This window comes from Muntiacus reevesi, chromosome 18, assembly GCF_963930625.1.
Source record: "Muntiacus reevesi chromosome 18, mMunRee1.1, whole genome shotgun sequence".
In the NCBI taxonomy this organism is placed as follows: domain Eukaryota; kingdom Metazoa; phylum Chordata; class Mammalia; order Artiodactyla; family Cervidae; genus Muntiacus; species Muntiacus reevesi.
Window position 1 is genome coordinate 27,625,027 of NC_089266.1, and position 23,302 is coordinate 27,648,328.

At 59.6% G+C, this 23,302-nt stretch overlaps 1 protein-coding gene and 1 non-coding gene across 3 annotated transcripts in view; both read left to right on the forward strand.

Moving 5' to 3' along the window:
* The window catches only part of RAI1 (retinoic acid induced 1), a 106,275-nt gene that overhangs the window by 68,482 nt on the left and 14,491 nt on the right, over positions 1 to 23,302 (forward strand). The gene's annotated exons all lie outside the window — the stretch shown is intronic.
* Positions 17,286 to 17,358, forward strand: TRNAE-CUC (transfer RNA glutamic acid (anticodon CUC)). The gene has a single exon. It is a non-coding gene; the product is annotated as a tRNA-Glu (tRNA).

Sequence of the window (23,302 nt, forward strand, 5' to 3'; positions counted from 1 at the left end):
GGGCACCCCTGAAATCAGGCTGGAGAGGCGAGCCAGGAGGGGTCTGAGCATGGGACGGGGCTGGGAGTGAGGGAGTCGGCTCAGGAGGAGGGCAAACAGGTGCAAGGGGAGGGGAGGGAGTGCTGTCGGCAGCCGGGAGCCTGTGGGCTGTGAGGGTGGCCTGGAAGCTGGAAGCAGCTGCAACCTGGACTTTCAGCATGACAGGTGGGACCCTATGCTTATGGCTCACCATCCATGGGGACTCAACCATCCACGGAGGCTCACCATCCACAAGGGACTCACCATCCATGGGGGCTCACCACCCACAGGACTCACCATCCATGGGGGCTCACCACCCACTGGACTCACCATCCATGGGGGCTCACCACCCACAGGACTCACCATCCATGAGACTCACCATCCATGGGAGACTCACCATCCACGAGACTCACCATCCACAGGGCCAATAGAAGGAAAGGAGTCAACAAGTACAGGAGGGAGGTGATTGCAGACAGTGGTGAGGGCCATGGGGACAGGGGCTCCTACAGCTAAGGGGCAATCACAGAGGGCCTCTAGGAGGAGGTGGCTTTGGGCAATGAGAAGATTCAGGGGACTGGTGATCCAGGCAGAGGGAACAGTGTGTGCAAAGGCCCAGAGATGCCTGCCGCCCCCACAACCCCCCGCCAGCCTATGCGGGGAGGGCAGGGTGGGAGATCACACAGGAGAGCAGTGCCCCCACGTGGGCAGTGCAGGCCCAGGTCAGGAACTCAGTCTGAACAGAGGGGGTGGGTCTGCCTGCTGGCAGTGAGGGGACCCGCTGACCAGGCAGGAGAGCAAGCCCCCAGCTGTTGCTTCCCTGTGTGACCTTGAGCATGTCGCCCACCCTCTCTGAGCTCCCAAGTTCTGTGCGGTGCTCAGAGGCAAGGAGAGACCCCCCCCTGCTGTGGCTGCTGCCATCACCTCTATGCCCACTGGCCTTGCCTTGGGTGGCACACTTGGAGGGGCAAGTGGGACGACTTAATGGAACTGAGAACCCCCTGGACAGGAGGTCCACGGGGCCTGTTCTTTTGGCAGTGGGTTCACTTCTTGACGCACTCAGAGTCCTGCCCACGCTGCCCTGCCTTGGTCCTCCTGTCACCATGACTGGAGACTCAGTTGAGGCCCAGGGTGGACCCCAGTGGTGGCAGCTCTGAAACCCTGCTGCTCCGGGCAGGTCCCCAGGCACTACTGGGTGAATCAGGCCATGCTGAGCTGAAGTCATTTCTCTCATGGCCTCAGAGTCTTCTCTGAAAAAGATGTTCTCTCCCTAGAACTATAACCTGCATCACCCAAAATAGGCTACTTGGTGGTGCCGTCTCCCCTGAGCACCCCCAGATCCTTCTTGCACCCTAACTTTCCCAATAAGAGGCCCTTGAAGTCGTGGCCACCCTTAGACACGAGAGGAGGGAGAGTGGGTTTAAGAGCATGCCCACTGGCTCTGCTGGTCTGGGAGGGGTCCCAGAGCTCAGCTGGGGCATCCACAGCCTCCTGGGCCACCCCTGACTTTGCAGTCAAGACCAAACCTGTGTGCCTTTACCCCCTGCTGCTCCTGGGGGAGACAATGGGGGCCTGACCACATACCTCCCCATGACGGAGCCCCTGAGAGGAGCAGGAGAGGGTGATATGGGCTGGGGCCGTGGTGTCCAGAGGGAGCAGCTGACTCCGCCTGAGTGCTGGAGCCGCAGGTGGCAGTCCTCTCAGGCAGGGCAGTCCAGGGGGATGGGTGCTGGGTGGAGGCACAAAGGCCTAGGACAGGAAGGACCTGGCTGCATCTGAACTGCTGAGATCACAGTGTGCCTGGAGGAGAGGCCCCGTGGGGTTCACGGCCAGCGCGTTTCTGTTTCTCAGAGCCGAAGAACTTGTCAGGGACCAGACCACAGAGGGCCTGGGAAGCCTGGTGTATGAGTGAGGGCCAGAGGGCTCCCGCATAGTGAGCATCCCAAAAGGTCAGCCCCTGGAGACAGGGTTCCACTCCCTGGAGCTGTGTGTTGCAATTGGATGGCAGAGGGATGGTTCTCTGTGGTCACTAAGCGGCCCACCAACCACAGAAGCCTTGTGAAGGCTGCACGGCCCAGAGGGAGGGAGACACTTGGGCTCACGGAGCTTCTTATATTGACATGTCACTTTCAGTCCAATTCCACTGACTAAGGCGGGCCTGTGGCCACCCTGCCTCCTTGGTGGGGGCGGGGAGGGGGTACATGCAGACTACCGTTGACCGAGGAGAGCAGGGAGTATTTGGAGGGGAGCTGACCTTGACTCCCGGGCTGAGGAGGGTCCCATCCTTCATTCTGAGTAAAGCGAGGCACCTCTGGAGGCCTTGAATAGAGGCTGAGGTCTCATTGGTTTTATTTTTCAACTGTTTATTGATTGATCCCATGCAGAGAAGGGCACGTATCCTGAGTGGCCAGCTAATGAATTGCTACAGACTGGACACACCAGTGTCTGACCAGCACGCCTATCAGGAGGGGGCATTGCCAGCCCGTGTCCCCCCGCCTGGCCTACCTGGGATCCGAGTGTCAGCTTGTGAACTTTGTCCGTGTGGTCTTGCGGGTCCAGTTGTCTGACATGCCCAGGCTGCATGCAGCCGGCGTGGTTATTTCCTCCTGCGTAGTGTTCAGGCACGCTGTGTGGCACCCCAGGAAAGTCCGGGCAGTTTACAGCCTACGATTAAGCCTGCCGGGAACATCCGGGAACACTGGAAACACAGGGTCTGGGGGCAGTGTGTGGCACTTGTGTTGATGTGTTTCCAGAGGTGGGGGTGCCGTGATCTAGGGGTTAAGAAGGTGCCCCGTGGACTCAGGAGGAGAGGAGATCAAGGGAGTGACCCAGACCAGGAGAGGGAGGGCCGGGGGGTGGGTCGGACCCTCGGCCCACTTGGCCTCAGAATGGAGAGGTGTCCCCAGTGCGCTCATCTCCCTTGGGATTGGAAGGTGAAGGTCACACGTGGTCAGTGAGGTCACACGTGGTCAGTGCCCCCAGAGTCCCAAGAAGCAAGGCCTGGACATGGGCTGCACGTCCAGCCCCACCACCACCCATGGTGACGCACAGGCCTTCCAGTGACAGTGCAGGCTCGCGGGTGGCAGGGAGGTCGTGTGTCAGAGCCTGGAGCTCTCCTGCACCAGTGCACATGTGGGGAGCACCGGAGCCCATCTGACACTTGGGGAGATGGCGGCCAGCCAGGAGGTCGGGGTCCCATGCACTTCCTGGCCCTGGGTGAATGGGACAAAGGTCTGGGGTCCTGGTTCACAGGGTCACCTCTCCAGATGGTATTTCTTAAAGGGGTCAAGAGAGGGTGATTATTTGCCCAGATTGAAGCCAGGAGCACAGATGGCTGGGCCCCGGCCTGTCTGGGACCCTTACCTGGAGCCACCCCAGCTGTGAGAGCAGACACTGCAGCGGGGGCCAAGTAGTGAGCTGGGGGTGGTGGTGGGGAGCGGGGTCTGGCTCCCAGGCTGGGTCTGCAGCACAGGTAGGTGACTCACTCAGTGGGGCCGCTGTGTTCTGCCAGCCCCCAACCAGCCCCCCTGTCCAGCCGTCTGAGGCCAAAGCAAGGCTTTGCTGAAACCCGCGCTCTCAGGGAAGCATGCCAGGCGCCGGCGGGGCATCTGGGGAGGCTGGGGCCATGGCCAGTCGTGAGAAGAAGCGTCTTTGTCGCAGACGCACGTGGGGCTCTCTATGAAACCATCTCAGTGCCACACAGGAAGAAGAAAAATGGGGCTTTGATGTGGGCTGCCTCTCGCCGGCCGCCGCGATGTCACTCAGGCGCGTCTGTGGCGGCTTTTATTAAGGAGCTGTCAGCTCTTCTCAGCCTGAGACCCAGGGGCTCTCAGGGCAGTAGGCAGCCCAGAGCTGTCTGCAGGAGGCCTGGCATCCACATGGGTGGGCGGGGCCCCGGTCCAGCCCCTCCTCCCAGGGACAGGCAGGGCCCAGCTGGATCCCTGGGCACCACTCTGGGCCAGGTGGGGTGGCGGGGGTGACCTGCTTTGGTGTGGGCCTGATCCCGCTCTGCAGCCACGGCGTGGCAGGGAACTGGGCGCGGCCCCTTCTCCGGGCTGAGGAGGGGCTTCAGAGGCCTGGAGGCAGCGTCCACCACCAGACGATAAGGCCAGAAAGGGTAGCTAGGGGCTGGAGGGGAGCCTAGTCTTGTGGGTATTGGGGCGGCGAGGATCCACTGGGCTATGAGCAGGAGGGCAGGGTAGTGCATGTTCGGGGGGGCCTCAGGAATGTGGGGGATCCCTCAAGGGAAGGTTGGGATCAGCAAGGTCTGGAGTAGGGGTCCAGCAGGACAGTAGTCCAGTGGACACCAGCCCTGCTTCCTGACCGGCCAAGGGGATGCCAAGACCTGCTGTGAGCACCCTCCTTAGGGCCTACAGCTTCCTGAGCACTCAGGCGTCCCCAGAGAACCAGGCGGGGTCGTCCCAGGGGCAGCCCAGGCCCCCAAAGCTTTCATGAGCCCTCTAAACCCTCAGTGACAAAGGGAAGGAGACCCAGACACTAGGGGCCCGAAAGCTTTGGCCTTAGGAAGCTGTGCTCTGTATCCACAGCATCTCCATTAACAGGACTCGGTTCCACAAATCTCTGTTCCTAGTTCATTCCAAAAACTATGAGCTATTGATCATTTCAAAAATCTCAGCTCGCTGGAGAAAATACAGAAAATAACCAAGAGTGTAGAGAGAACAGACGTCACTGCCCGGCCCTCCGGTGCGGCATCTGGCGTGTCGCCTCTTGCTTTCATGTCCTGCCTGGTTCCTTTTGCACCAGCCATGCGTGTCTGCCTGGGTCTTTGAAAACAGGGCTGCTGAGGCTGGGATCTGGGGTCATACCCTGCTGTGTGACCTTGCAGGATTTGGACATCCTCTTGGAGCCTTCGCTTCCGCATCTTTGCATGTAGGGAGAGGTTACAGTGGTTTCTTGGGCTCGACTCAGAGCTGACATGGGAGGTCTTAGTGGTTCATCAGTAACAGGTTCAGTTGGGAGCCTCCTCCTCAGAGCAGGGTTCATCGTGCCTCTGGAAAGGGGTCCTGGGCAGATCACAGCCCCCTGAACCCTTGTGAGCCATGGAATCTGCTGTCTGTTGACTTAACATGTTCATTGCTCTCAGCACAAAGCAAGTGTGCAGTCGATAGGAGCCTTCCTTACAGGCGTGACCAGTGGGTCAGACCCTGGTCCTCCTGCTGTGGGAGAGGCAGCTGACCAGCTCACCTCCTCCGGCTGGCTTTGTGGCTCTGGCTTTGTGGGCTTGTGCTCAGAGCACCCTGCACTTGGTCTTGTGTGGCTCTGTTGCTTTTTGAGCTGGAACTGGATTTTTCATCTTGCACTGGGCCCCTCAAATTACGAAGCTTGCTCTGCTCTTAACAACAGGATTGCAGGGAGGGGAGCATAGGATGGCCTGGGCCAGCACCCCGTGCGGTGCTCCAGGGCTGTGTGTGAGGGAGAGGCGGGCCAGGGGCTGCCTGCACGGCCGTGGAACCTGCCAAAGGCAGGAAATCTTGGTGGGAGGTGGGGGGACCTGCCAAGCTGTGACCAGACACCCCAGGGGATGCAGAACAACAAGGTCAGACTGAAACCAAGCTGAGCGCCTGTAAAGAGGAGGACAGGCCACAACACCAGCACCCACGCCCTGGGGATGCGACTCCCCCGCCTCGGGATGCGGGCTCAAACGTCCCATGGTACCCACACACGGAGGGGAGGCGCCTCAGCCACCCGCAGGTGCAGGGAAGGGGCAGGTTAGGCAGGAGGCCTCTGGTTGCGAAGGCCGTTCAGCTGAAAGGAAAGTGGAAGTTAGAGGGCTGAGGAGTGGCTCTACCTCAGGAGGCGGGCAGGGCATCAGGCAGGGGGCTGGGGGGCCACCCCTTCCTCTCCGTCACTCCTGGAGGGCAGGAGAAGGGGGTCTGAAGGCTCTGCTTTCTGGCATCTTTGGCCTCTTTGAGGAGGCCGGGCCTTGTGTGGGCCCTGGGGCACTGCCCTCACAGTGGTGGGGAAGCAGGCTCCTGAGTGGCACCTGTCTGCCCCGGGCACTCAGGGAGCCAGGCGTCCAAGCTGGGGCACCCAGGGACTCCCATGACCCACGGGGGCCACGTGAGGGCATTGTGGGCACCCAGAGGCAAGGGAAGGCCTGCTTCCTGCTGAGGAAGTCCTTCCGCCTTGGGTCTGGCCTGTGGAAGTGGGGGTGGATGCCCTGGGAGGGGTGAGCGGGCCTGGCGAGGGGCAGCCCCTGCTGGCCCCTGTGCAGGAGCCCAGGGCAATGGGAGCAGCACACTGAGGACGGGGACTAAGTAATGGGGAGCCAGTGAAGGCTGTAGAGCAAGGGAGTGCCTTGGGCCGAGCCTGTGAGAGGCCATGTGATGGGGAGGCTGGGAACTGGGAACCCAGTCTGACCTGTGGCCAGACCTGGGCTGTAGTCGTGGGGACAGGAGGGCCCTGAGGACTCTGAGGGGCCTCCTCAGAGATGGACCATGGGGAGGCGGGGGCAGAGGACAAGGTGTGTACGGGGGGTGGGGGGGTCTCGGGGTGCCACGGGTGTGCTGAATCTGGGGATCTGGAGCTGCAGAGTGGGGTCGAGGCAGGGGGCTTTGCCCTCAGGAGTGGCCGAGGCTGGGGGAGGAGCAGAGCCCACCCAGGAAAAGAAGCCAGAGCATGAGGGAGAGTGGGCCTCGTCTGGCACCCTGGTGTCCTTTGCCCCTGGGGACGGGCGGGACGAGCCCTGTGATGAGAAGCCACAGGACTGGGACGGAGGTGTCCAGAGTGAGCACTTGGCCCCCCGTCCACTTGCTGGGGGAGGGCAGCCCTTCTCCCACAGGGCGGTGGGGCGGCTAGGCCTCAAGGACAAAGGCAGGCGGGGGCAGGGGAAGAAGCTTGTGGCTGGGAGCTTAATGGCCCCGAAAAAAAAACATAAAACTGGAGAATTATGGGGAGACATAAACAGAGCTGTCAGGCATTAGCTGCAGGGCGACGGCTCAGCCCGGGAAGAGATGCCGGCGGCTGAGCCGGGTTCTTGCGTATGCACGGAAAGACAGAAGTTATCAAAGGAGAGAGATTAGGGAGATGCTGCCTGCACGCTCAGCTCCCTAGCCCAGCTTTTCTCACGCTCTGGCTAAGGCCCCAGCCACACGCTGACCCTGGGGGCTGGGCCGGGGCGGGGGTTCGGGCAGGGGCGCGGGGGCTGGGGGTGGGGGGCGGGACTCAGGCCCAAGGACAGAGGCGGGTGCCGGCCCCACGATTTATGGTGCTCGCACACCCTGCCATCTTCATTCTCACTATCGCTGCTGATGTCATTAGCCAGGCACTAATGGGCTTAAATTTCACCTTAAACCGTCCCCGTGTCCCTGTGGATGACAAGCATCCTGCTCTCCCCAGCTCTGCAGAGCTGCTGGGCGGGCTCAGCAGGCATGCAGCCCTCCTCCTCACCTGCCCTCCGGGTCCCCAGCAAGAGGTCCCCAGGGACCATGGGCACACTGATGGATCGGGGGATGCTGGGAGCCCCAAGCGCAGGGACAGGGCCCAAGAAAGGGGGCTTCTCGATGAGCTCTGGAGGCTCTGAGCTCCCAGCACCCCTCCCCATGCCCCTCCATTTCTGAGTCCAGGTGTCATGACAGGAGTGGTCGCAGGGGGTCCCGGGGACCCTGGAAATTGCCCGCCATGTTCTTTTTCTTCTTTGACTGCACCCGGTCTTAGTTGTGGCATGTGGGATCTTCCTGGATGAGGGATAGAACCTGTGTCCCCTGCAGTGGCAGGTGAATTCTTAACCACTGGACCACCAAGGAAGTCCCTGCCTGCCACATTCTTTAAAGCCTTGAGGAAGTCTTATTTTGCTCAGGCTAAAAAAAAAGGTAGCAATGGCATTGCTTGGGGTTGGAATTCCACCCACTGCCTGTCTGTCCACCTACCCATCCGTCCATTCATTCACTCACTCAGTTCACTCAGTTATTCGGCAAACACAAAGCCCATGACCCCTGGCTTGCTCACATCCACCAAAGGCCTAATTAGCTTTCCTTTTGCACCTGTGAGAAGGAACACACGGTGATCTTTAAAAACAGGGTGTTTGGAAGACAAAAGCTTCCTCACGCTGGCTCTGCAGGTGGAGGGAACTGCTGGGAGCTCTGGGTCTGTGGGGGTGTTGCGTGGACCTGCGGGCCTGTCCAGTTCACTAGGATCAAGTTTGCCTGAGGAGCCAGCTGGGGCTTATCCACCATCAAAGCCGGCCTGCAGGGGCCTCTGCGGGAGCCAAACCTTTCCCATGGGAATCTCAAGCCCTTCCACGTCTCCAGGGGCCTGTCCTCACTGTGCCGGAAGCCTCATTCATCCATACCGAGATAGCAGTGCCAAGGAGGTCTTGACCAGAAGGAAACCAACCCCCCCTCAGTGTCACACGGTCCCTGCAGTGGGACAGGGAGGGGGATGAGGCTGGTGCAGGCCTGTGGGCGTGAGGAAGGAGGCCAGAGGTGGGGGGCGGGGGGAGTGGTTCGAAGCCCCTGTGCTGTGTGGACCCCTGCCCTTGTTGGGCCTCAGACATGCAATCTGTCACACCAGGGTGTTGACCCTGCAGCCACTAGAGGTGAGCTGGTGGATGCGCTGGAGGCAGTGTCGCCTGGTGGGTTGGGAGCATGGGCTCTGGGGAACCCCGAAGCTGTCCCTGCTTCTCCCCATCAGTGTTTGGAACCTGCTGCTGAGTTGGTGCTCCTGCCTTACACTTCCAGACCCTCACCACGGTCCCCAAGGCCTCCTGCCACGCGGACCCAGGGAGGCCTCCAGGAAGCCTCCTCTGAGCCTGAGTTCCCGCTCAGGTGTGATTAGGGCCCTTCTGCCCCGCCCGCCCTCCTGGACTGGCCAAAGCTGCCTTGAGAAGTGTGCAGCCTGGCCATCCTTGGCCTGACCCACAGCCTTGAACTATAACAGAATCAGGCCTCACAGCACTTTGCTATCATGGTGCTTCTGGTCCTCACAAGCTGTGCAACTCTGGACAAGTGCCCTAACCTCTCTAAGCCTCTGTTGCCTCATCAGTAAGAGGAGTTAAAATATGTAGACTGCTTCTTAGAGCAGGGCACTGCACACGTAAGCATCGTGTGAGAAGCAGCTACGAGGGTGACGATGACAAAGCACTTTTCTGTCTGTGTTCTCATTGGCTCTTGCTCAACCCCGTGAGGTGGGCCCAGTCTCCTGGGTGAGGACATGGAGGCCCAGAGAGGTGGGGCGGGGGGGCTCACCCAAGGTCACATGGCAAGTCAGTAGGAGCCCTTGGGTACTCGATGCTCTTTCCAAAGACACGGGAGGCTCTGGTCTGGAAAAGAGCAGCCCAGAGCCAGGCAGACAGAGGGGCCTTTCTGAGTCCTCTTTCCACGGGCCCGGGCCTGCAGAGGCCTCCAGCCAGCCAGCCAAGTCTCTTTCACCCAATGTGCCAGCTTGAGAACTCAGACGGCCAGGCCCCACTCTGGCCACTGCCTGCTGAGACAGCATGGCTGCCCACCCAGGCAGGCACCAGCTGCTCCTGAGGCCAGAGCTCGGTTCCTGTCACTCTAGACAGCTCCCAGCTTCCTGACCCCCCTCCTCAGCCAGCACTAGGACTGGTCAAGGATTTTCCTGAACTTGCCCTCTATCATAAAAAATTATACAAATGTTTTCCTCTTAGAAATAACAACTTGCTTATTGGGCCCTGCTCTGCCAGGCACTGTCCCTAGACACGCTGCCCTCCAGGGACTGACCCCCGCGCCTGCTCACGACTGAGGTGCTGAGGCCCAGCCCCAGGGCTCGCGGGCGGCCCAGCTGGGACTCAGCCCAGCATTCCCAGACGGTCAGCCGCGCCCTCACAGCCCCTGGGAGCCAGAGACGCCTCTGCCCTTAAGTTATCACGAGTGTTGCCTTTGTTTTGACGATTGGAGGGGAGCAGAGTGCTGGTAGAAACGGAGTGAGAAGTTCAGTGTCCCACAGACTGGGAGCCGTCCCTGTGAGCCCCAGGCCCCATTCATCAAGGGCCCTGGCTGTGGCAGCTGCCCCCAAGGCGGTGCACCCAGAAGCAAGGTCATGGCCTCTCTGGGGGTTCAGGCCTCCGTTTTCTCATCTGTAAGGTGATGCATGATCGCCCTGCTGCCTGTTGCAGGACTCAGTGAGGCTGCTGGGCTTGTCCCTCCTGCTGATGGCCACGGCCTGCTGTGGCCTGGCAACTGGAAAACCGCTGGGCCAGACAGGAGCCTGGCACTGGGCGCACTCTCCAGCCACCTTCAGAGACAGCCTGGAGAGTAGGTATTTATCCACAGCGTAAGCTTAAAATCTTAAGTGGGTAACACAGACTCATGGTAAAAAAGAAAAATTGAGTACCCCTCCTCCTTTATACAGGTGGGGCCTCTCTGCGCACTGTCTACACTGTGGTTTGCTCACCAACCTCAAGGCTGCACCCCATCCGCACACGAAGCCCGTATCCACAGTACAGACCTCCGCACATGTGTGTCCCTCAGCCCCTCACGGGGACACATACAGGATCTCCGGCTTTGGCTTCTGCACACGACACTGCAGTTCATGTGGTGCAGACCACTCTGGGCCTGGCTGGGTCAGGTCAGAGGCACAGCTGGTTCCTATTTACCAAAGATAAAGCCAGTGACTGCACCGGCTTACCCTCACCTCCATAACTCTACCGGGGCCTGCTGCTGGCCAGGGAGAGACAGGCACCACGTCCACACCAGCACTGGAGGGTCCAAAAGGAGTAGTTTCCCCAGAGGAATCCTCCGTGATCAGGCACGCCTAGCGGTCGGGTTGGCCCAGGAGAACCCATGTCCACCCCGGCCCCTCCTCCGGGTGTGGCCTCGGGCGTCAGGTCTCCAGGCTCAGCGCTGTCATATGTGAAACAAGGGTGGTCATGGGACCCACCCGCGGGACTGGCATGAAGATGAAGTTTGTTGTGAAAGTGCTTAGTAGGGCAGCGCCGGGCATGTGAAGTGGTGAGGATGGTTTGAGTGAGCCCTGTACCCACCCCAGGTCTGCAGCTCCTAGGGTCGGTGCTGGGGTCTGGATCTGTTGCCCCTCGGAAGGGGTCAGGGAAGGGGAGAGGGTTTGGAACCATCAATGGAAAGGGGGAATGCGTTTAGCCCAGTTTCCCATTGTCCTGACAGGGACACTGAGGCCCAGGAGGCCTGGACTTGAAGTGACCGTGGGTTCAGCAGCATGAGCTGCCCTTCAGTGCTGCCAGGAAGCAGGGCTGGGTGCAGAGTCTGCGGGGCGGGGGGCAGAGCTGCAGGACCCTGGCTGTGAGACAGATGGCTTGGGAGCCACAGGCTAGCACCAGGTCCTGGGGAGCCCTCCTTGAACACGACAGGAGGACTCAGAGCCCCTTGCCGAGCCCAGCCTTCTCCAGGGGCTGAGAGCTTGCTGCCCTCTGCTGCCCCCAGGCCAGTAGGTAGCCTCACCTGGGAGCTCGTTAAGAGTCGCAGAAACCCGGACTCTGCCCTCCACCCAGCTCACGCACAACAGCGGCACTCTAGCTGGGAGGACGGCTCATCTGCCATGGGGGTCGGGACACATCTGAGCACAGACCTTAACCCTGGGTCCCGGCCCTGGCCCTGGCCCCTTCCTGAGGACCTGCTCTGTCCCGCCCTTAGCTCCCTGGGAGGCAGAGGCAGTGAAGGATCTGGCTTTTGCCCTGTGGGCAGCACTGGAACCCGCTGCCGCTTGTGCTGCCTCCACCAGGCACCAAACACGGCATCTCTGCCAGTCTCACGAACCCGGGTCAGCGTGTCGGGGTACGAGCACGTACTGGGGCTCGTGAGCTGGAGCGCGTGAGGCTCAGAGAGGTGAAGTGAGCAGCCCAAGGCCACCCAGCATGGTGTACAGAGCCATGTGGCATCAGAGCCCAGGTCTTTACAGGATGGGAACCGAGTTGGGCCAAGTGACAACTCCCAGTGCTCCAGAGCCACCAGCGAGGCCCCACAACTGGCGGGTGTGACTCCTGAGCCCCCGTCTCAGGAGGACTGCCCTCTCCCTGTGGTCAGCGCAGAGCTGGCCGGCAAAGATCGCCCGCAACTTTCTAGGCTCCCTGGGGTCGGGCTGAGTTCACTGCTAACAGCTGAGAGAGGCGCTTCCCCCAGACGCCTAGTGACCGGAAGCTGGGGCGGGCCGGGAGATCTGGCTTAGTTGGAGGGGAGGTCCCAGAGGGCTGGGCCTGGGGAGAAAGAAACACGCTTTCAGCTACGAGCACAGAGAATGGGCAGAAAGTATCCTGTCCATCCTGGGAGAGAAACAGAGTGCTGTTCAGAATAGCTGGACGCTGGACTCAGACAGCTGCCCTCCCCTCGGTTGTGCCCCCCAGCACCTCCACGTCTCACGGCTGCCTGGAGGAGAGGAAAGTCAGCCAGGACAAAGCAGCAGACGAAAACCAAAGGCAAATATTTTCCATTCTGAAGACAGCGGTCCCAGGCTGCCTCCAGATTCGAGCTGGTGGTTTGCTTTCCCCAAAAGCCAGTGCTTCTGGTCACCAGGCGATATGTTTAGGGGAGCTGCCCAGGATCCACCTAGTTTTGGGGAGAGCCAGGAATGGAGGGCAGAGGGGGCAGAAGGGCATCCATCCAAGCCTTGCCCGGAAATGGAAGCTCCCTTCCCAGCAGAGGGGCAGCAGGGGAGCCCAGAGCACAGGGTGGCCCCAGCTGTTCATCTGGCAGAGTCCCCCCAATCCAGAATCCAGCCTTGAGATGGAGATTCCCTCTCATATCAAAATAGGAGCTGCCTGTTGTTTGGGTGACGCAAAGCTGCCAGGCCCTATGTGAAGTTGTGGTTTGTCCTAACACAGCCACACACGTGTGAAGAGCTTGTGACATTCATATCTGGGCTGCACATGAGGTTCCTCCTGGGACCCTCAGTAAGACCCCCATCCCCAGGGTGGCTGGGTCTGAAGGGGCTGGGAGGGGCTTGGGGGAGGAGGAGATGGGGGGCCGGGAGAAGTTGGTGGACGGTGTGATTTCTCTCCAGTTCTTCACCACACCAGGCCCCTGCCCTTTTTATCTCCCAAGAAAAACAGTTTTCTGAAATTTCCAAAGGAGCGAACCAGGGCCTCCCTGTCATCCTTGGCCCTAGAATGGGAGGACACCTCCTACAAGCTGGGGTAGGAGGAGCTAGGAGCCCTCTCCCCACCCCCTTCCCCACTCCAGGGCTCAGTTTTCCCATCTGTGAAATGAGAGGTTACATCACCTTCCAGATGGCAGCTTGAGGGTCAGCAGTATGATCTACCAAGGCCCTAGGAGGGGACGGACACGCTGTCCTTCTGTTACGCCTGCTTCCATGGTCTGAGGGCTACTGAGAATTTTCAAGACCTGGGGAAGGCCCCAGGCTCTGTATCCAGGCTGGTTGAGGGGAGAAGCCCCGTGACAACCCCCCCTTTGCCCTGCCAGGGTGTGTGTGCACCCAGGGGATCCCTGCTCTGTCCTCAAGCCTCCTCCTGCCCGGGGCAGGCTGGGCCTCCCAGATGGCCCAAGGGTGTCAGCAGACCAGCTGTTCTCACATCTGTATTCCACCCCAGCTCCAACCGGCCAGGCTTCTTACCTCTGCAGTAATTTTGGCCAGAGGCTGCTACCCTGCTCCCCACTGCTAGTCCTGGGAGAGAAATCTGGCCCCAGTTCCCAAATATGCCCTGTTCTTTGCTGCTACTGGGCCAGCACTCCCGGCGGGAAGGCCCTTTTCCCTCCTCCCAGCAGGCCAGACCTCCAGTCTATCCCCCACCCCTGGCGGCTCTGCAGCGGTTTTCTCTCGGCACCCCGCCTCCCTTCAGGAGGGAGGTGGTCAGGGGGTCGATGCCTGAGCAGTCTGGAAAATGTCAAGTGACTGATCCAGTCGAAGCCCCCAGGGGTTTCTGGGTCCAGCCCTATCCTCAGCCGCCCCCTCCTTTGGGGCGAAGGACAGGCTGGGGTTTGGGTGGGTGGCCTTTTGGAGAGCAGGGTAATGGGAGTGGACGTGAACTTCTTGTGCCTCTGGCCTCTGAGGAAGGGGGGCGGGGGTCTGGGCTGCTCTGTCTGCTGGGGAAGGGACCGGGAGGAGGGGGCAGGCTGGGGGTTGAGCGCGCCCCCTCACCCCCGCGCCCCAGGCCCGGCCTGGCGGTCCGCCTTGAAGTCGCCGGTGTGCAAGGCCGCTGCTGTGTAAATGGTGTGTGTGTTTGGAGCGGCTTAGGGAGGAGGCTGGAGATGGGGGAGGCAGCGCCCCACTTGGCGCCGCCGCTGCCGGAGGGTCCGCGTGTTAGAAGCTCCAGCTTCGTCGATGATTGAAGAAGGGTGGGCGTTGAGGAGAGAAGGACGAAATCCAGAGGGGGTCTCGGCGCCCTGACTTGGCCGCCCCGCGTCTGTAGAGGGAGAGCTGAGCGAGCGCGGAGGGAGGCGAGGGGACGAGCGCGCCGGGCTCCCCGCCCCCAGCCCAGCCGGTTCCAATATTTCGCAGAAAGGCACGCGGCTCCTAATCGGTCCTTTCCAGGCTGAGATTTAGCCGCGCGATGCCCGTGCAGGGGCGGGGGCCGCGGGCCGGGGGAGGCGCTCGGAGTCCGGAGGCGCTGAGCGAGGTGAGGAGACTGCGTCCTCGGCTGCTGGGGGGGGAGGCGGACGGGCGCGCAAACCCGAGAGGCTGGGAAGGAAAGGGGGGCAGGTTAAAAATAACCCTCTCCGGCTGGGAAGCTCGCGCGCGCTCTCGCCTCGTTCGGTGCCAGAGGACTCCAGGGGAGGTGGCGTTGGGGAGGGCAGAGCGGGATTCCCCCTCCTCGGCGGGCGGGGTGCCCGCCTGCGCGCCGCGGCTGCACGTGTGCGGGGCCGTGCGCCCGGGCCCCCGCGCCCGGCCGGGGCGCCCCCTCCCCGGGACGGGCGCAGCTGGCGGCGGAGGAAATCTTCGCTCCATTATTCATTATTTACGAGCGTTAATAGGTTTGAGGCGCGGGCGAGGGCACGGTGGGGACCGAGGCACTCGGGCCCGGGATGCGGAGGGAGGGCCGTGCCGTCGCGAGGGGGTCTTCGCGTAGGCCCCGGTGTTGGGGGGCGCTCCTTTGCCTGGCTCCTCTCCGCCCGCATCGAGGCGGCGCGGAGCGCCGAGAGGGGAGTGCGGGCCTTTGATTGCGCCCGTCGGCCTCTGTCCTTAGCGTCCTCGCCCTTCCCGGGGCGCTGGGAGGGGGTGCGGGCTGTACGCCCCGCCCTGCGCGCCCCTCGCGGCCGCCGCCGCCGCCGCGTTCCCGACGCAGCCCGGGCCTCATTTATCATCATCTTTGGTCAAGTGGAGTGTGCAAGGAACAGCTGCTTCACTCGGCTGACTTCCGAGGGCGGCTACAGCGGGAATCAGGGAGATGAATGATGGGGGCCGGGGGGGCACAGCCCCCGGGGTCCCAGCGCGGGCCGGAGGGAGGCGCGCAGCGTCTCCGCCGCCTCCGCCTCGTGGCGAGAAAAGCGCCCCTTCCTCGCTCCCGGCGCCTGCGATCGCGGGACTGCGGCCGGGGGCGCCCCAGGAGGGGCCGGCGCGCGGCTGGCGGAGCCCGAGGTCGCCGCGACCTTGCTGGGGTCAGCGGGTTGGGCGGCGGAGACGGCGGCGCGGCGTCTTTGGTGGCGCTTTCCGGATTGGCGCAGAGGCCGGGAAATCGGGCGGGGGCGGGCGGGGGAACACAAATAGAAGGTGAAATTTTACCTGCCCCTGAGGGAGTCCTGCGGATTTTCTCCGGCAGCGGCAGGCGCTCTGCCTTTGTCTTACACGCCTGAAACATCTGTTGCGGGGCGGGCGGGGGGGGGGGGGCCGACGAGGCCACAAGCGCCCCCGCACGCCCCCCATCCTCGCCCCATCCCCCGCTCGGCCGGCGCCCGCGCCGCGTTAACCCTGCCGACGCTGGGGCGCTTGCCCGCCGCCCCCAGGGGTGCGTGGGAGCCGGGGGCGGGGGCGGAAGGGTTAACGGCCTAGTCGCAGACCCTAATTGTCAGACCCGGTCCCCGCTTCGTTTCAATTACCCTAAGTAGAGACTGAATGCGCAATTAACGAAGTCAGCTTGCCAACTGGAAAGCCGGGCCGCGTTCACGTTGAGAATACTCCACCAGCTGACTCGGACTAAGCAATTTCCTCCTCTCGCTCCCTTTCTCTCTCTTTCTCCCCACCCCCTCCCTCTTTTTCTCTATCCTTAATAATAAAATTATACCAAGCAGTTTGCGGTGTGGCAGGCGGCCAGAAAAGCGTTTCTTTAAACGCCGCCGTCTCACAATTAGGCAGCAAGAGGATTTGACACGCCGCGGCGGCCTGACAGGCGGCTTCCTCCCCTGGGGCTGGGGGAGGGAGGGGCGCCACTTCCCGGCTCCCCCAGGTGGAACCGCGCCGGGAGGGGCTGTCAGGATGCCTCGGAGAGGGGGTGTCAGGCAAGGAAGGGAGGGGAGGTTCCTGTCCAGGCCGGGGAAAGGAGGGGGCGTTCTCGGACCCCTGGGATGCTGGATGTCCAAAAGAAGAGTCTGGACCTCCACTTCTGACCTCCAGCTCCAAGTTGGTTTTCTGGTGGCTGGGCATTCTGGAGCACAGATCTGTAGAGGGCTCTCAGCCCTTCCGGACCTCCTGGACAAGTCAGGACCCCTGTCTGGGCTTTCACTAACCCTCTGCAAAACGAGGAGGTGGCTTGACCTGGAAGGCTTCTGGTGGCTCCCTGCTCACAGCAGCTGGCCTTGCTGGCGGTGTGGTGGAGGGGAACTCTGGGAGACCCCGCTCCAGCTTTGGCTGTAGATCAGTGGGCCCCACAGAGTGGGGAGAGTGGCCCTTCCCTGGGAGCAGTGAGCAGGCAGCAGCTACAAATGGCGGGTGACTGTGCAGGACTGCTGGGGGGCAGGGGAGGTGGTACCAGGTGGACAGTGGGCATCTGACTCCCCATCTGGGAGGGGTGGTAACTGGGACCACTCACCTGCGCAGTCCTGCCTCCCATCAGTGGGCCCCCTCCTTCTGGTTGGCCCTGACCACCTCCTTTCCCCACCCCCAGAGCCCCTTGTGGGTGTCACACCCCCACAGTCTGATTGCCTCAGGAGGGCAGAAGTCACTGCTTTTTCTTCTGGCTCCTCGGCACCCAGCTCTGCCCCTGAGCAGCCGGTAAGAGCTGAGCTCGATGAGCGAGTGGGTGTGGCACGGAGGGCTGTGACCCAGGGGCTGTGGAGGGCAGAGCAGAAGCTCTGTCGTCCCTTCCTGGTTGGCTGCTGCACACGTCCTGGCCTCCAGGCCTGTCATCCTCTGTTAGGGCTGTGGTGAGGGTTAGGTAACATACTCTTGCCCCTCTGTCCAGGCAGCATTTAATAGGCATCTAGTGGGACTTCCTGGTGGTCCAGTGGCTAAGACTCTGCACTCTCAATGCAGAGGGCCCTGGTTCAATCCCTGGTCAGGGAGCTAGGTCCTGCATGTCGCAACTAGAGATGCCGCCTGTTGCAACGAAGACCTGGCACAGTCAAATAAATAAAATAGTTTTTGAAAAAGGCACCTACTTGGAGCAGTTTCTAGGCTTAGAGCCTAGGATGCAACAGATGAAGCCCCTGCCCTCCTCAGGCTACTTTCCAGCAAGGCAGACACAGGTGAAGTGGCTCATTAGACCATTAATTATGTAATTACCACTGTGATGATGCCACCAGGGAGCCCTGCAGAGACCCAGCAATGCTGTGGGGCGGGGGGAGACAGCAGGGCCTCCCTCATTGGTGCTGGGGTGGGGCTCCGAGGAGGGTTATGAGCACCTCTGTGGCCTTGGGGCTCCTACCACTCGCCTTTGCAGCCCCCAGAGCTCTGGTCCCATGGGGCCCCCACGGCTCAGTGCTGCCCTCCACCCGGCCCCCAGTGCGCCACTCCACAGTTTTAAGTGGATAGTGCTGGTCTCAGGGCTTCTCCCAGAGTCCAGGGAGTGTTCTGGGGGGTCGTGTTCCCACATCAGGCACCCCCCAGGTGCCCAGCATTGCTCAGGCCAAGTGCTACCTTTGTCTGACACCAGGGAGCTTGTGAGCAAATATAGCCTGAAGACCAGTTCTCTTGGCTCTCTGGGGTGTTAAACTTTTTTACTTGGTTGATAGCATTTTATTAAATTTTATAGAAGTCTAGTTGATTTATAATGTGTTGATTTCTGTTTTACAGCAAAGTGATTCAGTTTTATATATATCTATTTTTTAGATTCTTTTTCATTCTGGTTTATCACAAGATATTGAATATAGTTCCCTGTGTTCTACAGGAGGACCTTTGATTATCCATCCTATATGTGATAGTTTGCATCAGCTAATCCCAAACTCCCCATCCATTCCACCCTTACCTTTTGGCACCCACAAGTCTGTTCTCTGTGAGTCTGTTTCTGTTCCATAGATATGTTCATTTTTGTCATATTTTAGATTCCACATATAAGTAATATCATGTTGTATTTATCTTTCTCTTTCTGACTTACTTCACTTAGAATGATAATCTCGAGGTCCATCCATGTTGCTTCAGATGGCATTATTTCATTCTTTTTTATGACTGAATAGTATTCCATTGTATATATATACCACACCATCTTTATCCATTCATCTGCCGATGGACATCTAGGTTGTTTCCATGTCTTGACTGTTGTGAATAGGCTGCTATGATCATAGATAGGGATGCGTGTATCTTTTTTAATTAGAGTTTCCATCTTTTCCAGATATATGTCCGGGAGTGGGATTGCTGGATCGCATGGTAATTCTGTTTTTAGTTTCTTGAGCAGCCTCCATACTATTCTCCACAGTGGCTGCATCAATTTACATTCCCACCAACAGTGTAGGAGGGTTCCCTTTTCTCCACACCCTATATGGAATGTGTTATTTGTAGACTTCTTAAATGATGGTCATTCTGACGAGTGTGAGGTGGTATTGTACCTCATTGTCATTTTGATTTGCATTTTTCTAATAATTAGCAATGATGAACCTCTTTCCATGTGCCTGTCAGCCATCTGTAGGTCTTCTTTGGAGAAATATCTATTTAGCTCTTCTGCCCAGATAACATTTTTTTTAAATGAGAGATTCTTCTTTCTATGAAACACTCAGAGGCTCTGGCACCTTGGGCCCTGCATCCCACAGGCAGCAGTCAGCTGGAGCAGCGTCCCTCCCTCCTCACCTGCGCTCTTCACAGATGCCCTTTCTACCACCCCCAGGGAGAGCTTTGTCAAATGAGTGAGGAGGTGCAGCCACAAGCCCCTCATCCCCACCCAAGTGTGCTCTGTACCTGTACTCAGCCTTGTTCTGGATATGTTCATACTGTGACACTTTATGTATTTATTTATTTTTAGACAATTAGACATTGGATTTTGTTTTATAAACTGGCAGCATCTGAGATCTTAGTTCTCCTACCAAGTATTGACCCTGTGCTCCCTGCAGTAGAATGGTGGAGTCTTAACCACTGGATCAGCAGGAAGGTCCCATGTGACATTTTTAAACAATATACATTCAACACTTATTGTTCAGTCATGTCTGACTCTTTGTAGCCCCATGGGCTGTAGTCCGCCAGGCTCCTCTGCCCATGGGATTCTCCAGGCAAGGATGCTAGAGTGGGTTGTCATTTCCTTCTCCAGGGGATCTTCCCGACCCAGGGATGGAAGCCACATCTCTTGTGTCCCTTGCATTGGCAGGTGGGTTCTTCACCACTAATGCCATTCACAAAGCCCTTACTTGGGATATGGGTGCGAACAAAACAGGCAAAATCCCTGCTCTCATGGAACTTCCTTTCTAAAGAGGAGAGGCAAAAGTGAAGCCAGCCAGCCATGTGGCTAGTTACCTTAGAGAAGAGGGGGTGGTGTAGGGGAGATGGAGTGTGAGTTTCAAACACAGTGGTGAGGGTCAGCCACCTTGAGAAGGTCACATGAGCAAAGGCTTGCAGCCCAGGAGCCAGAGGAGCCATGGAGATCCTTGAGCATGGTCTTCCCAGCAGAGGAAAGGCCGTGCAAAGGCCCCGAGGCCTGGAGAGATGCTGGACTGGCTGCCAGTTCAGTCCTTTGGTACTTGCTCTTCCTCAGGAGGTCACAGTGGGTAGGGCACACAGGGTGAGAAGACAAGACTGGGGTGAGAAGTGAGGCTCTCTCCTTGCCTTCTTTGGCTTCCCTGAAAGCCAGTGGACAGACAAGACTCTTTGGTGTACATAGCATGCAGCCACCTGCAAGACCAGCAGCGCATGGGGCAGCTGGGGAGCCCCCCACACCAGCCTCTGGACCAGTCCCTTGTACTTCAGTGCGTGGGTGACTGACCCCGGCCCTCATAGCTTTCTGCATTCCAGCACCACCCCGTTTCTTTTCCAAATTTTGACAGAGTTGGGGAAAAGGGGTCGCTTTTTGTTGAGTGGTGGATAAAATGATGCAAAAGCAGCTGCTATCTACAGGAGACCAATGGGCGTGGAGCCCTCCTCGCCAACTGTCTCCTCCCCCCAGAGGGCTCCAGGAAGCCAGCAACACAGTGGCGCTGACCCCTTCCTGCTGCACCACACCTCACGGCGGGGAAGTGGCTGGGCCATCTGCCTCTCACCCCTGGACCATGGGCCCCTCCAGCCCAGCTGACCCAGGTCTCTGGACCTACTGGCCCTCACATCCCAGAAGCTGCACCAGGGGCAGGGGCAGCAAGCATGGCTTTAGAAGTCAGGGAACAGAGCTGAGAGCTTAGCTTTGCAGCCTGTGGGCTGTGCTGTGGGAATTCAGCAGGTTACTCCTGAAAGTGGGGTCATGGCTCCCTTCCTGGGCAGAGTGCCTTAGAGAACTAACAGAGCAGTAGGCCCACAGGCAGTGCCCCAAAGTGCCCAGGATAGTGGAGTGCTCAGATGGGGCACCACATCCTCCTGGTGGGTGAACCCCAAAGGGAGGCTCTGGTCTGGTGGCCTAGTAGGTCTTGGCTGCTCCGCCGGGGGGTCCTAGGAGGAGGCAGCTTGGTGGGCTTCAGGAAGCACTTTCCAAACATCTGCGGAGTCTAGAAGCCCCCCCCCCCCCATTCCAACATCCTTCAAAGAGCCCACTTCCCTGGGACCCCAGCCTCAGCAAAGGGGCCTGGCTCTCTGCCTGCCTCTCTCAGCCTATAGAGTGGCGTGTCGGACCTGAGGGGCTTTCCCTTGGGTGCCGGTGAGCAAGGAGGGCTGCACAGCGTTTATGGGGATGTTGCACACACACACGGGGCGGAGGGGCTGCCTTGTTCTCTGTAATTCCTTTTGCCCCTGGATGGGCCCCGGCCCCAAGCAGACCTCCCCCAGTGACTGACCCAAGGGCCCTCCCTGTCCCAGAGGCCTGGGGGCACTGGGCTGTCTTGTCTTGGGGCCTCCTTGGAAACTCATTCCCCTCCTCCATTCAAGCCAAGCCCTTGGGACTCAAAATAGACCCCACAGAATAGCCGTTAAGTTTGACTAGCAGCTGATGGTTTTAATCAAGGTGTCTTGTTCACAGTGTTCATCACTTACAATTCAGAGGGAGGCCCAAGGTGGTCCCACCAGCTCTGATCCTCTTGGGACACCCCCACCCCCAGCCTCCTGGTTCCCAGGTCTTGAGGGGGTTGGGTTTTAAAGCTTTTCCCCTGCAGCTACAGCTCAGAAAACCAGGTCACAAAACCAGCCTGGGTTAGCAGGTGGGATGCGCCTGCAGCCCCAGAGCCAGCTGGGGTATAGAAGCTCCTTTCTCGTCCCCTTCCTCCCTCCCCAGCCCCAGCGGAGCTGCAGCAAGCTCCTGCCTACGCTGTCAGGCCCATCTCCCTAACCTGAAGCCTGACCCTGGGGGCTGAAGAGGCCATGGACCCAGTGAGTTCTCTCTGAGGCTGCTCATGGCACAACAGGCAGCCAAGAGTGGACTCCCTATGGTGGGGCGGGCCTGAGCCAGCTTCTGGGGCCTCAGAGGTTGCAGAGGGGACGTTGGAACCCCCTTTCCTCGTCATGCTCCAGGGGGCCTTCTTCTAAAGTGGGACTTTTTAGGGTCATCCACGCTGCTGCAGTGTCCATCTGAAAGAACTTCCTGTGAGTGGCTCACAGGCGGGTCCTGGCTTTTCTGAGCCTCCCATTCTCTGAAACAGGGCAAGAGGGTCAAAGCAGTGAGTATGCAGAAGCGGGGAGCAGGTCCCATGGCCAAGGCTGCCCCTGCCCCCCCTGGGCCCCACAGTGCCTGCAGGGGGACCACAGAGACTTCTGCTCTTTGCCAGAAAGAAGGGCTGAGCCCTGGCTCACCTGCTACCAAACACCTTTGGGGGCTGCTGGTCTTGTGCCTGGCGTGGGCTCTGGGGCTCATCACATCCCTTTGCAGGGCAGGGAGACTGGTCGCTGAGGTAGAGAAGCCTTGGGGCACAGGGTGGGCAGGCCAGCTTGCAGGAGTCACCACGGGAGGTGATCTGGAGCTCAAGACTTTCTCCCTCCCTCCTTTTCCCTCTTCCTTTGCTTCCCATTTGGCTAGAATTTCAGAGTTGTGCCTTGACCTAGTGTCTGTCAGAAGGGGGAGGGGAAGCAGGGATGGGAGGCCAGGCTGGACCGGGAGTGGAGTGTTGGTGGGTGCTCCCCTGACCCCCAGCTGGTGCCCTCCTGCCCGCTCCTTCCCCCCCAGGTTCAGAGGTCACCATCTACCTCCTGATGCTGCCCACCCGTTCGGAGGTCACCACCTACCTCCTGATGCTGCCCACCCCAGCTCTCCGCCTGCCTCTTTCCCTCCTGTCCTTTGCTGGTGCTCTTGAAAAGTAATCATAATCACAATAATTAATAACAACAGAGCCCGTGGCGGCCCAGGACGGCTCTTAAAGAGGCCGAACCCCACTTTCTCCCAGTGGTGCTTATGGGATGGGGCGTGGTGGCAGCCTTTGTTCCTACACGGATGGGGGGGCCCACCCCCAGCCCCACCCCTGCCAGGCTGGGGGGTGGTGCTGGGGTGAGCGTTCTGCTGCCTTCTCCATCAGGCGTGGGGCTTCTCGTATTTTAATTGAACTGTCTTTTCTTCGAGATAGATGCTCTCACCACATCCAGCTGCTCCTGTGTATCGGAAAACCCACTGTAACACGGCTTGGCGGCATTAAAAGATGCGGCAGCTGAACTGGTTAAACAGGGAGGGGGCGCTGGTCAGAGCACACTCTCTTTTTAAATAATGTTTCTGGTAATGCATTTTGGGGGAATGTGAAAAAAGTATATTAAAAAAAGCTGTAGAAATGTTAATGATATCCACAGGACACTCAGCGGGAAATGAGCGCGATCTGGGACTAATAAAAGCCGGGATGTAATTTGTGCAGATAGACGAGGCGAAGCCTCCTGAGCCAGCCTGGGTGTGCAAGTTCCGGGCTTGTAACGTGGCCGGGGAGGGCAGGGCAGGGCCCAGGGGGCCAGCCGACCCTGCCTGCCCGCGGGGGAC